This window comes from Bos taurus, chromosome 7 (assembly GCF_002263795.3).
Source record: "Bos taurus isolate L1 Dominette 01449 registration number 42190680 breed Hereford chromosome 7, ARS-UCD2.0, whole genome shotgun sequence".
Taxonomy (NCBI): Eukaryota; Metazoa; Chordata; class Mammalia; order Artiodactyla; family Bovidae; genus Bos; species Bos taurus.
In genome coordinates, this window is record NC_037334.1 from 30,039,294 (window position 1) to 30,057,646 (window position 18,353).

At 36.8% G+C, this 18,353-nt stretch overlaps 1 long non-coding RNA gene across 1 annotated transcript in view; it reads right to left on the reverse strand.

Annotated features, from left to right (window-relative positions):
* LOC101906976 (uncharacterized) overlaps positions 1-18,353 on the reverse strand; it is a 61,876-nt gene that overhangs the window by 5,725 nt on the left and 37,798 nt on the right. The window contains exon 5 of the long non-coding RNA XR_009495221.1: positions 2,149-4,807. This is a non-coding gene — a long non-coding RNA (uncharacterized lncRNA). The remainder of the gene's footprint in view (positions 1-2,148; positions 4,808-18,353) is intronic.

The window sequence follows — 18,353 nt, forward strand, 5'->3', positions numbered from 1 at the left end:
AGTAAAAGTCACAATACCCAATCAATCAAATTTTATCCTTTCTTTCTCCTCTCCCATTCATACTTAAATGTTACCACATAATATCTATATTTAAAAGTTTATGTAATGGTTCCTCTGGTATCTATTACTGAAGTGAAACAATTTTTTCTTTTAACTAGAAAAGATTCAATTCATGTAGTTATTGTTCTCAAATGAGGTATTATAAAGTCTCTCTGACTCTTCAGAGACATGGGCTACCTCTCAGAAAGAAGACAGGAAAACACTAAAACAGCTTTAAAGCCCCCAGTTAAAGTCCCTTTATTGAGAAATCATGTTTGCTTATGTTCTACACCAGAAATGCCTTTTGAATATTCATTCATTTACCTATAAATTTAAATAGCTACTATGTGCTATTCTACATGCACTGTCCTAGATGTTTAGCATACATCCGTGAACAAAAAAGACCAAGGTCTTTGGCATCATAGATCATACACTCTAGGGACTTCCCTGGTGGTCCAGTGGTTAAGACTCTGCACTCCCAATGCAGGGGGCATGTGTTCCATTCCTGGTCAAAGAACTAAGATCCCACATGCCACACGACATGACCAAAGGAAAAGAAAAATCTAACGTTCTTACAGAATGATACCGGGTTTAGGATAAGAGTGATATTACAAAGAGAAAAAAGGATAGACCTGTCAGTAGCGTTTGGGGCCACTGTTCATCCATTTGCAATAAAATAAAATTAGATCTCTACCTCACACCGGACATAAAAATCAGTAATAGGTAGAAATTTTTTAGAATAAAAGACAGAAGAACATCTGTAGGAACTTAGAAAAGAATTTCATAAAAAGGACATAGAGTAAAATCTACATGGTTATATTTGATTATATAAGTAAAAGCTTTGGCAAACAACAACAAAAATGGAGCCACAGTTTGGGAGAAGGCATACAATCAAGAAGCAATTTGTACCCAGGATTCACAGAGCGTTCCAACAAATTGATGGAAAGCAAAGACTGAAAAGTCTAGTTTTAAAAATGGGTAAAGACTATGAGCAGCAATTCATAGAAGAGAAAATCCGGATAGCCAATTAATGGAAAGGTGTTCAGCCCCCAAAGTTACAAGGAAAATGCTCATTAAAATACTGAGATACAATTTTATGCCCATTAAAGTAGCAAATATTAATATTTTAAAGTCAGACAATATCAGGGGTTGATGAAGTAGTGTAGCACTAGGACTTCTCATTCACTGCTGAGGAGAGAGGAGCTTGGTACTCATGCATTATAGAGCAGCTTGGTAATATCTAGGAAACCTAGATTACATGTGTACACAAGGAGACTTGTATGAGAATGATCCTCATATTACTGTGTGCAAAAGGAAAAGCTCAGAAACAAATTCAATGCTCCGTTACAGGGGACTAGAGAGACTGTAGCATATTCAACAATGGAAAACTGCAGCTGTTAAAATGAATACATGGGATTTACATATAATTAGCATGGAGAGTTCTCAGAAACAATGTTGAAAAAAAAAGTTGCAGAAGGAAACACACAAAATAACACAGTTTTAAAATCCACAAGTATTTGTTAAACAGTCATGGAGGTTTTGGAGTAGGAAATGGCAACCCACTCCAGTATTCTTGCCTAGAGAATCCTATTGACAGAGGAGCCTGGTGGGCTACAGTCCATGAGATCGCAGAGTCAGACACAACTGAGCGACTGAACATGCACACACACACACACGGAGGTTTAGATTTGTACAAAAATATTTTAAAAACCATCAACATGAAAGACATTAAATTCATGATAGTAGTTATTTCTGGAATGGGGCAAGAGAATAGAGTTAGGGAGTATTCTTAACTCTAATTTTTTTTTTAGTATCTTCAGTAAAGATGGCAAAAATCTTATAATTTAATAAACATGAATCTAAGTGTTCACACTAAACTCTATAATTATCTACAAATGTAAAGTATTTTATAATAGTATTATTGATTTTTAAAGCAGAGAAAAAAATAAAATTAGATGAAATTTGTTCCTTTATACCTAATATAAGACAAAAAGAATTTGAGATGGTGGCCTCACATTATTGTCTCTGAAAAAAGAATTTAAAGAATGGAGCCACACTCTTGCCATTTTCCACTTCCCCCCACCCCCACTCCCAAGGTGACACACTCACCTGGTTGTCCCTGCAGTGGTTAACTGCTGGCTGTTAATTACATGCAAAATCCTTTTGCTATTGCCCCCACCACCTAGGATTGTTTGAAACCATGGAGAAGCCCACCTTCAGGAAGAGTCTGGAAGCAGGACAGAAAATACTCAGTATTGCAATCAATAGGGAATAAACTAATAAAATTCACTGATCATTTTCCATCTTTTGATATCTTTTTAGTTTCCACCTGGTAATTAAAAAAAAAAAAGAATCAAGGTGTGGTTTTGTCCAGAGAGAATAGATATCACTAAATTGTGTTGCTGTTGTTTAGTCATTAAGTCATATCCAACTCTTTGTGACTCCATGGATGGTAGCCCACCAGTCTCCTCTGTCCATAGGAAATTTCCAGGCAAGAATATTGGAGTGGGTTGCCATTTCCTTCTGTAGGGTGTCTTCCCAACCCAGGAATCGAACCCACATCTCCTGCATTGGCAGGAAGATTCTTTACCACTGAGCCACCATAGACTAGAAATACATAGTAATAATATTAAATCATTATTCCCCCAACTTTTTCCTCACAGGAATGTTCTTAACCCTATCTAAAAGGTTTTTTAAAAACAATGGTCTAATTTATTCAACTGTAATTTCTGTAGTTAATTGCCAGGAGCCAGCGTGAAGAGCTCCGCCCATGGCAAAGGTCATGAGGAAGGAGGCTTGGCATACGCAAAGGCGGGATCGAGCCTCAGGAGTCCCCCTGGAAATTTTCGAGCATCTACCCCCAAAACCAGAGTCTGCCTACTTTTTGCTTTGTGTTCTCACCTACACCTCTGACTTTACGGGAGGCTATCCCCCACTACCTCTCTCTAAAAAAAGAGTTAATTTACAGCTCCAGTTAATAATTCCTGGGTGTGACAGTGTTTCAACCTACAAACTCCTTTGGAAGTCCTCTAGCCTGCCTGAATAGGTTTTTCCGGCCACATGTGATTGTTCAGAGCCTCCCAACTGTGAGAGGCACGAGATGTTCTAAACTGTCTAAATACAGATTTCTTTGAGCAGTTAAAAGATTGATTAAAAATTGTATTGGTGAAGGGTTTTTCACTTGTTGGGCCAATGTTTGCTGCTAAGTCTCCATATCTCTTACTTACTGTGTCTCTGGCAGTGTATTGATTGATGTAATTGGTGTATAGAAATGTAAGTAGTAGCTTTAATGTTTGTAATCTTGGACACTTGAGTTAATTCTTTTCTTGATTTAGCCCACCACACCTTTGCCCTATAGGAATGCAACTTTATCTAATGCTTTTGGAGGCTGGCGACTGACTTTAGAATAATCACCTTTAGAAAAAAATAAGTTTCTTAAAATGTTAACAGGCCTCCTGGCCAGAGGATGATGTAAATCACCTAAACTTTTACATATGATAAGTTTGAAAGCCTGACTTCGATTAGGATCAAGGACTGCTGTCCTTGCATGACTCTACCCCTTCCCCCATTATCCTCTATGCACAACTGAAGGTATAAAACTACTTTGGAAAATAAAGTATGCCCTTTTGTTCACCGAAATTTGGTCTCCCCATGTCATTCTTTCTCTCACCTTCTGGCTAAATTTTCCTCTGGGGCGGGGAAGCTCGTCAAGCCTACTAATTTTGCCTGGGCTTCTAAGATCTGACCGGGGAGGCCTTAGTGTCTCCTCTCCTTCGGGAGAACGGGAGGATGCCTGCGGCCTATGTAGGTGATGTAAATTCCTTGCTCTGGAATTTTATTCAGCCTCTTTTCTTCACTGAATTTCTTTGCTGAGCTATCCTTATTTCACCACTCTTTATATCCTTAATTAACGTTTAATTAAGCAGTTGTTTCCTGATCCTCGCCGACGCTGTCCCCGCTTCGAACTCCCTGGATCCACCGACCCCTGCAGTTAATACATTCATGTGTCATCTTGTTTTAGGCACTTCACACTACTTCCTTTGTGAAACGACACCATCCTCACGACAGTGAAAAAGATGGTGACAAGAGGAAATGACATCATCTTTACCTTTAAAGAATTTAGTACAATCTTATTTCCCACATTATACTGATCTCGGCCAATATAATCTAAGGTTTTAAACATAAATTGTTTTATTACACTTTTACATTACAGATCATATCTTTCAAAGATGATTTTTAATGCTCAAGGATTATCTAGACATCTCTATATGTTTAAATTGTATTAATGGATAATATAGTCTTTTTATAGTCAGGCTTCCTCTTTCTTTACTTCTTATTTTTGACTTTTGATCAGTAAGAGCCAAGCTTTCCAAACTTTAATATGCATATCAATCACCTAGGGATCTTGTTAGAATGCAGGTTCTAATTTCCAGAGGTCTGGGGAGGGGCTTGTGATCCTGCATTACTAACAAGCTCCCAGGTGATACGGATGCACTGCCTTTGATCAGCAAGGAGCCCAAGTAAATTTTTCAATGATGTATGGGTAGTATGTTTTCTGTGTCTTAGCATATTTGAGAACGTTTTCCTATTGTCTATACATATGAATAACATTTTCACTAGGAAGAGAATACTTGAAGCACAGACTTTTATCACAAACCTCTTTGATAGATGCTCTATTATCTTCCAGCACTTTGCGCTTCAGGGAGTTCTGAGGCTTACCTTATTTGAGCCCCTTGAAATACAGCAGCAGTTTTTTCCTGCTAGGAAGCTTGCAAGAGATTTTCAATATCATGCAAGTTCAAATTTTCACCATGAAAAAAAAAAAAAAACTAGATGAATTTGTATTTACATTTAATTTGGTTTAAAAAAAGTGAGCACTTTTAATTGAAACGTAAGTTTTTTAAGCTTATGAAAAAAATTTTCATTTCCGTATGACATTTGCCATATATTTTTATATTTATTTATTGAGAATTCTTATTTTCCTTATGTTGAATCATCGCCTTTATTCTTTGTACCTATTTATTTCATCAATTATAGTCAGAGATTTTAAAACCCCACTTTCAATACTGATAGAAAGATAGAAAGATAGTAAGGATATAATGATTTGAATACTGTTAACCAACTTTATGTAATTGACATTTATACAATGGAATGTTATGCATTCTTGCTATTAAAAACATTTGAACAATGAAAATAAAAGAACTGTGGCTACACTTGTCAATAACTCTTAGAAATAAGGTTGAGGGAAGGGGAAGGCATTTTATAAACAAATACCTTCACTATAATATTGTTTTTGTAAAAACAAGCAAAACTAAACAATATGTTGCTTAAGGGATATGTATATATGTATATATATTTATATATAGACAAATCATGAAAAGCAAACAAAAGAGAAATACAACAAAATTCATTATACTGTTTACTTTTTGGAGAAATGAATACACATACGTTTAAAGTTCTTGAATGTTCTACTTTTTAAAATAAATAGATCTATTATTTTTATTTCATTATTATCATAATCATAATCAAATATTTACAATTCCAGTCACAGAACCAGATCCTACAGAGGCTCAAAAACAGGTGGAGTTCCCTGTATCCAGGTATCAAGTGAAAACCTCTATAAATCTACTTCTACATAATAGCAGCGAAAACCTAACAAAATTTACTTGAATTCAATAATTTAAAACAATAATAAATTCAGAACTCTAAAATTTAACCAAAGGTTTCAACAATCTTGGAAATCTCTATTAAAGAAATAATGCAAAATCTCAGTAAAAGCAGAAGACTTTGGGCATTTTAACTTGACCTACTCCCCCAACCTCCTTCCCAAGCTCCATCAGAGTGTGCATGCATGCTCAGTGTTGTCTGACTCTTTGTGATCCTGTGGACTGTAGCCTGCCAGACTCTTCTGTCCAGGGAATTTTCCAGGCAAGAATAATGGAGTGGGTTGCCATTTCCTACTCCAGGGGATCTTCCCAACCCAAGTATCGAATTCATGTCTTTTGTGTCTCCTACACTGGCAGGCAGATTCTTTACCACCACACCACCTGGGGAGCCCCCCTAGCTCCATGGGAGCCTTGAAAACCAGCAATCTTTCAATTAACATCCAACAATAGCCTTACAGAAACAAAAGAAAGCACATTAGGTTTGAAGAGCCTCAAAAAGCCACATCCCCAGAGCATTGACACTATTTGACCTCACAGCAAATTTAAAAAGTGCCAATTTGCTGTGTGTTTTTATTATTTGACCTAATTAGTAGCTCATTCCAAAGGAAAAGACTTATCCTTATAGTGTTTGTCAAAAACAATCAGTGATAACTATTTACCATTACAACTTCCTGAGGCCGTGATACCCCTTTGAGCAAACAAGAACCTGGCCAAAATTTTAAAAAGATCTTAGGAATGAGATGTCTGGTGGTGGGGGGAGGCAGGCACAACAAACTTTGACATATTTCTGAGGATTTAGAAAACCAGAGTAATGTGCAGGACTATGCACGTGCCCAGAAAAGACCTATTCATGCACCTATCTCTTACCTCTGGCTGACCTTGAGACCCTCTGCAGGAAATGAAGGCTAAGGTGAGAAATGTGGTTGAATAAGGGTTGATGGTGTGGGCCAACACACACACAACTCCTCAACAAAGAGTAGAAGACTTATTGCTCCAAGTCATTTAAGGAAATCTCTAAGCAGTCATTACCTGACCACTAAGTTAACCAAGCAAAGACTTCAGCAGTTGCATAAAACAGGGAATACATACCTTACAGAATTAGTTTAAGAAAGTTGCAGAACAAACATATAAGCAACAACAACAAAAATACAGAAAGAAAAACCCTTGGGTGGCAGGAGGTGGGGATGGAGATGTGATTTCCAGAGTTATAACATTATGTTATCTAAAATATCCAGGTTTTAACAACAAAAACAAAAATAGCAAGACATGCAGAGAGGCAGCAAAGTATGGCCCATACACAGGAAAAATAGCAGTCATTGGAAACTGATCTGAAGAGGACCAAATGCTGGACTTACTTTATGAAACTTTTCATTTTTATCATCATTAATCATTATAAGTATGTTTAAAACACGGTAATCCCTGTATAAAGAAATGTCAAGAGAATAAGAATATAAACCGAAGACTACTAGGAGAAAATGGTCACAAAAAACATATCTGATAAAGGAAATACATATCTGATAAAGGAATATATCTAAAATATACAAAGAACATTTAAAATTCAACAATAAGAAAATGAATATTCCAACTGAGATTAACAGTTGATTTCCACCAGAAAGACCTCAAGTCAGTGGGTTGACATAAATAACATGCTAACAAAAGGATTTAACCAAGAATTCTGTATTCAGAAAAATTATCCTTCAAAAATGAAGGAGAAATTAAGATATTCCCAAATAAACAAAAATTGAAATAATTCATCAACATCAGATCTGCCCTACAAGTTAAAAGTTAAGTTAAATGAAAAGACACAGGGGAGTACTTGAGTCCAAGTGAAGAAATTTAGAGAAGAGCTAACACCTATCCTGCTCAAACTCTTCCAGAAAATTGCAGAGGAAGGTAAACTTCCAAACTCATTCTATGAGGCCACCATCACCCTAATACCAAAACCTGACAAAGATGCCACAAAAAAAGAAAACTACAGGCCAATATCACTGATGAACATAGATGCAAAAATCCTTAACAAAATTCTAGCAATCAGAATCCAACAACACATTAAAAAGATCATACACCATGACCAAGTGGGCTTTATCCCAGGGATGCAAGGATTCTTCAATATCCACAAATCAATCAATGTAATACACCACATTAACAAATTGAAAAACAAAAACCATATGATTATCTCAATAGATGCAGAGAAAGCCTTTGACAAAATTCAACACCCATTTATGATAAAAACTCTCCAGAAAGCAGGAATAGAAGGAACATACCTCAACATAATAAAAGCTATATATGACAAACCCACAGCAAACATTATCCTCAATGGTGAAAAATTGAAAGCATTTCCTCTAAAGTCAGGAACAAGACAAGGGTGCCCACTTTCACCATTACTATTCAACATAGTTTTGGAAGTTTTGGCCACAGCAATCAGAGCAGAAAAAGAAATAAAAGGAATCCAAATTGGAAAAGAAGAAGTAAAACTCTCACTATTTGCAGATGACATGATCCTCTACATAGAAAACCCTAAAGACTCCACCAGAAAATTACTAGAACTGATCAATGATTATAGTAAAGTTGCAGGATATAAAATCAACACACAGAAATCCCTTGCATTCCTATACACTAATAATGAGAAAACAGAAAGAGAAATTAAGGAAACAATTCCATTCACCATTGCAACGAAAAGAATAAAATACTTAGGAATATATCTACCTAAAGAAACTAAAGACCTATATATAGAAAACTATAAAACACTGGTGAAAGAAATCAAAGAGGACACTAATAGATGGAGAAATATACCATGTTCATGGATTGGAAGAATCAATATAGTGAAAATGAGTATACTACCCAAAGCAATTTATAGATTCAATGCAATCCCTATCAAGCTACCAACAGTATTCTTCACAGAGCTAGAACAAATAATTTCACAATTTGTATGGAAATACAAAAAACCTCGAATAGCCAAAGCGATCTTGAGAAAGAAAAATGGAACTGGAGGAATCAACCTACCTGACTTCAGGCTCTACTACAAAGCCACAGTTATCAAGACAGTATGGTACTGGCACAAAGACAGAAATATAGATCAATGGAACAAAATAGAAAGCCCAGAGATAAATCCACGCACATATGGACACCTTATCTTTGACAAAGGAGGCAAGAATATACAGTGGATTAAAGACAATCTCTTTAACAAGTGGTGCTGGGAAATCTGGTCAACCACTTGTAAAAGAATGAAACTGGAACACTTTCTAACACCATATACAAAAATAAACTCAAAATGGATTAAAGATCTCAACGTAAGACCAGAAACTATAAAACTCCTAGAGGAGAACATAGGCAAAACACTCTCTGACATACATCACAGCAGGATCCTCTATGACCCACCTCCCAGAATATTGGAAATAAAAGCAAAAATAAACAAATGCGACCTAATTAAACTTAAAAGCTTCTGCACATCAAAGGAAACTATTAGCAAGGTGAAAAGACAGCCTTCAGAATGGGAGAAAATAATAGCAAATGAAGCAACCGACAAACAACTAATCTCAAAAATATACAAGCAACTCCTACAGCTCAACTCCAGAAAAATAAGTGACCCAATCAAAAAATGGGCCAGAGATCTAAATAGACATTTCTCCAAAGAAGACATACAGATGGCTAACAAACACATGAAAAGATGCTCAACATCACTCATTATCAGAGAAATGCAAATCAAAACCACTATGAGGTAACATTTCACACCAGTCAGAATGGCTGCAATCCAAAAGTCTACAAATAATAAATGCTGGAGAGGGTGTGGAGAAAAGGGAACCCTCTTACACTGTTGGTGGGAATGCAAACTAGTACAGCCACTATGGAGAACAGTGTGGAGATTCCTTAAAAAACTGGAAATAGAACTGCCTTATGATCCAGCAATCCCACTGCTGGGCATACACACTGAGGAAACCAGAAGGGAAAGAGACACGTGTACCCCAATGTTCATCGCAGCACTGTTTATAATAGCCAGGACATGGAAGCAACCTAGATGTCCATCAGCAGATGAATGGATAAGAAAGCTGTGGTACATATACACAATGGAGTATTACTCAGCCATTAAAAAGAATACATTTGAATCACTTCTAATGAGGTGGATGAAACTGGAGCCTATTATACAGAGTGAAGTAAGCCAGAAGGAAAAACATAAATACAGTATACTAACGCATATATATGGAATTTAGAAAGATGGTAATGATAACCCTGTGTACGAGACAGCAAAGGAGACACTGATGTATAGAACAGTCTTATGGACTCTGTGGGAGAGGGAGAGGGTGGGAAGATTTGGGAGAATGGCATTGAAACATGTGAAATATCATGTATGAAACGAGATGCCAGTCCAGGTTCAGTGCACGATGCTGGATGCTTGGGGCTGGTGCGCTGGGACGGCCCAGGGGGATGGTATGGGGAGGGGGGAGGGAGGAGGGTTCAGGATGGGGAGCACGTGTATACCTGAAATTAAAAAAAAAAAAAAGAAAAAAAAAAGAAAAGACACAGGGGAGTACTTGAGTCCAAGTGAAGAAATTTAAAAAAACCAATAATCACATAGATAAATACAAAAAGTACAAATGTATTTTTGTAACATGTTTCCTATCTGATTTATAAGAAAAGTTCATAAAGTAATAATTATTCATAATTATTGAATTGTATTGAACTGTATTGAAGCCTTCACAATATGTGAAGATATAATTTGTTAACCAGTAATCACACAAAGGAGCAGGAAGAGAATGAAATTATACTAGAGCAAACTTTTGTGTTCTACTGAAATTAAGTTGGTACTAACACAAACTAGATTGTTTTTAGTTATGATATTAATGTTAATTCTAGGATAACAACTAAAAAAAACCTCAAAAAATTAGTAAAAGAAATAGCAAGGTCAGAAATTGCAGAATGGATCTTAAAAATAGGCTCTAACTATATGCAACACACTTCAGACTGAAAGACACAAAAAGTTGAAAGTAAGAGAGTGGAAACAATACCATGCAAACAGGAATCAAAAGAGAACTAGAGTGACGATACTACTATCAGACAAAATATGGCAAAAGTTGTTAACAAAGAACAACATTTATAATGATAAAATGGTCAATCTATCAGTAAAATATAACAATAATAAATGCACACACCTTACAAAAGAAACTATGTGAAGCAAAATTGAGAGACTTGAAAAGACAAAGAGCTTAAGTATAATAGTTGAAGATGTCATAACTCACTTTTAAGAACAGGTAAAACAACTGATCAGAATATCAACAAGGCTACCAAGTAACTGAAAAACACTATAAGCCAATTCGGAGAAGGCAATGGCACCCCACTCCAGTACTCTTGCCTGGAAAATCCCATGGGCAGGGGTCCCTAAGAGTCGGACACGACTGAGCGACTTCACTTTCACTTTTCACTTTCATGCATTGGAGAAGGAAATGGCAACCCACTCCAGTGTCCTTGCCTGGAGAATCCCAGGGACGGGGGAGCCTGGTGGGCTGCCGTCTATGGGGTCGCACAGAGTCGGACACAAGTGAAGCGACTTAGCAGCAGCAGCATAAGCCAATTAGACCTAACAGACATTCCTAGACCACTCTACCCAAAAACAGCAGAAAGCACATTCTTCTCAAGTACATGTGGAACATTCTCTAAGATAGATTATGTACTAGGTCATAAAACAAATTTAAATATATTTAAAAGGATTGAAATTATACCAAGTATATCCCCTGATAAAAACAGAATTAAATACATATCAATAGCAGAAGAAAATTGGGGAAATTCACAAATATATTGAAATGACATACTCCTAAACAACCAATGAATTAAAGAAGAAATCACAACAGAAATCAGAAAATATTTTGAGATGAATTAAAACAAAACTTAACATATCAAAACTTATTGGATACAGCCAAAACAGTTCAGAGAGATAAGTTTTTAACTATAAATTCCTATATTGAAGAATAACTACATGAATATTTATGAAATATTAATCAATCCTTGGGTTGCTCTTAGTTTTTACTTTATCCTTAGGTTTCCCATCACCCATTTCTCAAGGCAATCAGGCCATTCTGGATTCATCATCTTATCCTTATTAAATCATTTCATTATCACAACCACCCTATTATTATATTATTATAATAGCACAATAATAAGTGCAATTATTGATTCCAATTAACAAGTTATGGAACTGAATCCCAGAGAAGTTGGGTAATTTGCCCAAGGTCACAGAACTTACAACTGATAGGGAATGAAACTCAGAAGTCTGGCATCAGAGATAGGATGAGAGAGTCAGAGAAAGGGCTCAATTACTGGCTACTGAACTTCAAAAACAACATTGAAAATTTTGTACTATATACTAGGAAATGGGAAACATCAGTCCCTGGCCATTTTATATATGGCCGATGAGTTGGGAATTTTTAAATGGTTAAAATTTTTGAAGAAGAATATTTCATAACTATTGAAACTATTGTCAGTTCTTTGCATTTTGTCAGGATAAAAGCTGAATATTCCCATTTGTCATATCATACAGCAGTTTCATGGCTTAGCAAGATAAAATTTTTGCTATTTTTTGAGCTCAAGGCCAAGACTGAAATTTTTCTGAATGAGAAGAATTGCCTTCAACTATGATTATTCAATACTGAATGGTTTTAAAATTAGTTTTACTGAAAACTCAATAATGTTTCCAGACTTAAAAGCTTTCCTTCAGATTTCTAGCTCTGGCTGTGACAAGGTAGATGGTATTGGGCTAACCCTCCTGCTGAACATAGTTATGAAAGCTGGACAACATACACTAAAAACGTTTGAAGGCATATAGAGAAGCCAATGCAGGCAGTGTTTAAGAGGCTTTGTGTTTCTTTAGAAAAGAGAAACACAGGAAGTGAACTCTACAATCACCTTGGCTGTTTTTCCTAAGAACATTTTGAATTTACAGAGCTGGGGAATGAAGGAAACCCAAACAAAAACAGTGGTCGTGCTGGGCTGACAAGGCAGAGGTCCAAATTGGGCAGCCAAAGAGGCTAAAACGTAAAGGCAAAGTCTCAGAGAGCAAGGAACCACAACTCTTCTAAAAATGTGCAAAACAAATTTCTGTTTGGTAGTCAGCTGACAGCTAGGGTCTGTATGCCTAGGATTATAGTACACACACAAAAGCAAACCCACAAAGACAGCAGTTAGGAGACTAGAAGGCTAAGCACAGAAGTGAGCAGCTTCCTGGTTCTGGGGAGACAGGGATTGGACTGCAAGGTCCTAGCCAAGTGAGAAGGACTGGAATTTCTGCGTACTTGGAGAGGAGCACTCAAGGTCAAAGGACTACCCCCTAGGATTAAGGGAAAAAACTTGGGCCCTAACAAAAATGATTTGTTATACTCATCTCTCTGCCAAAAATATTAACCCTCCTTGGTACATTTTTTAGCCCATGGTCTATTTTGGTATGGTCTATTACAATTGTGTGCAGGTAAAAGTTTCACAACTAGCTCTCCAAGTTTTGATTTATAGCATCCGTTTATTTCCACTGTGAACTTATTCCCACCATGGCCAATTTTAAGCTACCAGTATGATATTACTGAACACAGATCTGTAAAGAGATGTGTACAACTGACTCATCAACTGGTGTGAGAAAGCTCGAAGACACCCCAGGAATCATGCAGCCCAAACCCTCCCCTTTACATCTTTAAACTTTATATCTTTACATCTTCATATCTTCAAACTTAAAAAAAAGGAAAGAATAACTTTAAACCCATTACATGTCATAATTTAGCATTTGTTTTAATATTTGAAAATGCAGACTTATTTGAATAATTATTTGTTTGGGGGGATTTTCTTTTCTATTAAGATCAGACTTATAATACAGTATTATTCCTGAACATAATTTCTCTTTTGGGGCTGAAGCATGAGTCTCTCTCATTCAAAGACAAACAAAGGTGGCTTAAACACCAATGAATAATTTTTCCATTGATTTGCCTTTAATGAACATTTGTTCATTAAACATAGTTCGATTCAACAAATACTCATGGAGTGTGTACTCAAGGCACTACTCAAGGCACTCTGCAATGTAATGAAAAGTCCCCCATGCCTTCCATTACTCTTATCAAAACAAACATTCAACAGCCTAAAAGAAAACTCTTTGGAAGAGAATATTTCTCAAGATTGAATGGGAGTGGGGAGGGAAATACCTAAAGCAAAGAGCAGGAACATAAAAGCACACATGATGAGGCTGAAAGATTAGAAAATAAAAATATGATTCTAAGTCTCCATTGCTTGTCCTTTTAGGGGTATGGGAACTCAGTCTGAAGTTATCCTCACAATGACCCATGATGAAAAGGGACACATTTCCATCCTGCCTCTACGACTTTGGGATCTTATCACCTTTTTTGTGGCTCTACTCCTGGCAGGGAAGAGTCAGCCAAGTTCTTTTGGGCTGTTTACATGTGTCTAAATCACTTGTTTTCTAGCACTTAGGAAAGCATTCTTTTTCTTCCCAAACCCTTATCTTATAATGAATTTACGCTACAACATAGTATCTGTTTGAAGAGGAAAAATCATCTTTGATCCTCTAGAGGTGATGGTTTCACTTCCCTTTGTATCTTGATATATAAAAATATATATTCTAATATTATATTACCTATCCTGTAGAAATGCAATATGATGCTTGCCTTGGCTTATCTGATCCCTTTTGTGCCCCCTTATGCTTAGCTTTTAAATTGAGTTTATCTGACCTAGTAATGCCATCTAGTCAAGGCTATGGTTTTTCCAGTGGTCATGCATGGATGTGAGAGTTGGACTGTGAAGAAAGTTGGGTGCTGAAGAATTGATGCTTTTGAACTGTGGTGCTGGAGAAGATTCTTACAAGTCCCTTGGACTGCAAGGAGATCCAACCAGTCAATCCTAAAGGAGATGAGTCCTGGGTGTTCATTGGAAGGACTGATGCTGAGGCTGAAACTCCAATACTTTGGCTACCTCATGCGAGAGTTGACTCATTAGAAAAGACCCTGATGCTGGGAGGGATTGGGGGCAGGAGGAGAAGGGGAGGACAGAGGACGAGATGGCTGAATGGCATCACCAACTCGATGCACATGAGTTTGGGTTAACTCCGGGAGTTGGTGATGGACAGGGAGGCCTGGCATGCTGCGATTCATGGGGTCGCAAAGAGTCGGACACAACTGAGCAACTGAACTGAACTGAATATAGGAAAGAATGCTATGACTCCAATGGTAAAGAATTTGCCTGCAATGCAAGAGACCTGCACTTCAGTCCCCTCAGCAAGGGAAAGGCAATTCACTCCAGTATGCTTGCTTGGAGAATCCCATGGACAGAGGAGCCTGGTGGGCTGCAATTTGTGGAGCTGCAAAAAATCGTACACGACTGAGTGACTAAACACACACGTTCATCAGGATAAACCGAGATAAACTCCTCAGCTTAGTCATCTGATCAGCAACCTTAATTCTATTCACAACTTTAATCTCCCCTTGCCGTGTAACACAACATATTCCCAAATATCAGGGATTAGGACATGCACATTTTAGGAGGGCAATTATTCTGCCTACTGCAGAAGAGGTGGAGATAACAGAGAAAAGTCAAATAGTATGCAGAACAATTTTACAAGTCCACTTGCTCTCAAAAAACACTGGCACATTGTCATTCTAAAACAAAAATACGTAACTTATAATGATCAGTCACTCTATTCCATATGTGTTTAGTTGAGGCTTACTCTCTTTGCAAATGAAATGCACTTAGTAGAGTCTGCATTTCTACACCAGAGAGGTGCTTAATCTATGGACTTTATCTCAGACATTGGTCCAAATGTCTCCAAAGTAGCACAAAAGTCACTCATTTCACAGATTAAAGACTGAGGCCAAAAGAGGTGATATAGTTCACCCACGTTTTCACACTAAGCAAACCAAAGACCAACTTAGACACCAGGTCACTTGACTTCCAATTCAGGACTCTTTTCCTACACAAAGCTACATGCCAGTGACTGAGGGTCCTTGATAACTTTCTTACTGTCAGCATTAGAGAGAAGTTAACTGTAGAACTCATCACTCTAGGAAGTGAAATGAATCTAATCTTTCTAGTGTGATGAAAATTCATCATACTGTCATCTGAATGCTAGGACAACTTCAAATACAATTTACTGCTGCAAGGGGACCAGAACCATAACTTAGTTCCCAACATTCCTCTGGCAGACAATATTGTTTGGCTTACTCCACAGTTATGCCAAATCGTCTCACAAGGAAGAGATTCAAACACACAAATACTCCTTTTTCCCTCTAGTATCCAATGAGAAAAAATAACTCTGCTAAAGAGACAAAAGTTTTTCTGGGCAAGATTGTGTCTTCATGATAAATGAACAGTCAGACCTCAGTTATGTCTTCCTTTTTATTCCTACTCAGAGAACAAGAATGTTTTTGTTTGCTGCTCTGTCTCCATAAGAACAGTACTTGTTCTCACAGAACTAGAAGAGAAAATCTAAAATTTATATGGAATTATAAAAGCCCCAGACCTGGGAAAATTTGGGGGGAAAGAAATCCTGAGGAAAAAGAACAAAGCAGGAGGCATAACCCTCCTTGACTTCACACACTATTACAAAGCTATAGTAACCAAAACAGCATGGTATTGGCCCCCAAACAGGCATATGGATCAATGGAACTGAAAAGTGAGAGTTCAGAAATAAACCCACACATCTACAGTCAATTTATCTTTGACAAAGGAGGCAAGAACATACAACCGAGAAATGACAGTCTTTTCAGCCAGTGGTGTTGAGAATGTTGGACAGCTGCATGTAAATCAATGACGTTGGAACACACCCTCACATCTTATACCAAATGAACTCAAAATGGCTTAAAGACTTAAATATAAGACAAGACATTATAAAACTCCTAGAAAAGTACCTAGGCCAAACATTCTCTGACATATGTTTTCTTAGGTCAGTCTCCCAAGGCAATAAAAATAAAAACAAAAATAAGCAAATGGGACCTAATCAAACTTACAAGCTTTTTCACAGCAAAGAAAACCATATACAAAACAAAAAGACAACTTATGAAATGGGAGAAAATAATTGCATATGATGAGGCCGACAAGGGTTTAAATTCCAAAATATACAAACAGTTCATACAATTCAATAAGAGAAAGATAAACAACTCAATCATAAAATGGGCAGAGGACCTAAATAGACATTTCTCCAAGGAAGGTATACAGATGGGCAGTAGGCACATGAAAAGATGCTTAACATCACTAATCATTAGAGAAATGCAAACCAAAACCACAGTGAGGTACCACCTCACACCCGTCAGAATGGCTAACATTAAAAAGTCTACAAATAACAAATGCTGGAGGAGGTGTAGAAAAAAAGGAACCTTCCTACACTATTGGTGGGAATGTAAGTTGGTTCAGGAACTATGGAAAATAGTATGGAGGTTCCCAAGAAAGCTAAAAACAGAGTTATCATATGATCCAGGAATCACTCTCCTGGACATATATCCAGACAAAACTCTAATTCAAAAAGATGCATGCACCCCTGTGTGTTCACAGCTGCACTATTTACAATAACAATGACACAGAAACAACTTAAATGTCCATCGACAGATGAATGGATAAAGAAGGTATGGTACATATATACAATGGAATACTACTCAGCCATAAGGAAAGAAATAATGCCTTTTGTAGCAACATGGATGCAACTTGAGATTATCATACATTATCTGACTTATCAAGTAAAGTAAGTTAGAAAAAGACAAATACCATATGATACCACTTATACATGAAATCTAAAATATGACACAAATGAACAAATATGAAATGAAATTAAGCAAAAACAGAGTCACATATAAAGAGGAGAGACTTGTGGTTGTAAAAGGGGTGGAGGTGGTGGGAGAGGGATTAACTGGGAGCTTGGGGCTAGTAGTCTAAATTATTAGACTTAGAATGGATGGACAACCAGGTCCTAAGGTGTAGCATGGGGAACTATACTCAATGTCCTTGGATAGACCATAATGAAAAGAAAAGAGTATAAAAAAGAACATATATATGAGTGTATATATATATACACACACGTATATATATATATATATATAATATTGAGTCACTTTGATGTAGAGCAAAAATTAACACAACATTGTGAATCAACCATACTTCAATAAAAAATAAAAGTAAATAAATTAAAACAAACAAAAAACAGTGCCTGGAATATACATAAATATTTGTTGAATAAATAAATATTGTTGAATGATGCCAGGAGTTACAGCAACTACTTGAAACTTGAAGGTAAAAATCAGGAGAATTCCAGAGACATAATCCTAGGTGTTATTAATATCAACAGCTCCTCCCTCCAGACTTGTTATGTGACAGCTTAACTCTACTTGATATTCACTGTGTTGTCAGGTTTTCTGTTATTTGTGGCCAAAAGCATCACTTATCTATAGAGCTGCTTTGTGTACTATGACTTTGCAAATCAGACAAATAAAAAGAGCCTCCTCTCACTTTGGGGGAAAATTTCTAGGGTAGTAGTAACATTTAACATCTTGATAGGAGTGATAATGTTCAGCATCTTGATAGAGATTCAAGCAAGCATTCTTCAAAACTCGGTAGATTTACACTTTTGTTTTTGCATTTAATTGTATCTAAATTTTAACTAAAAGAACAAATATTGAACTC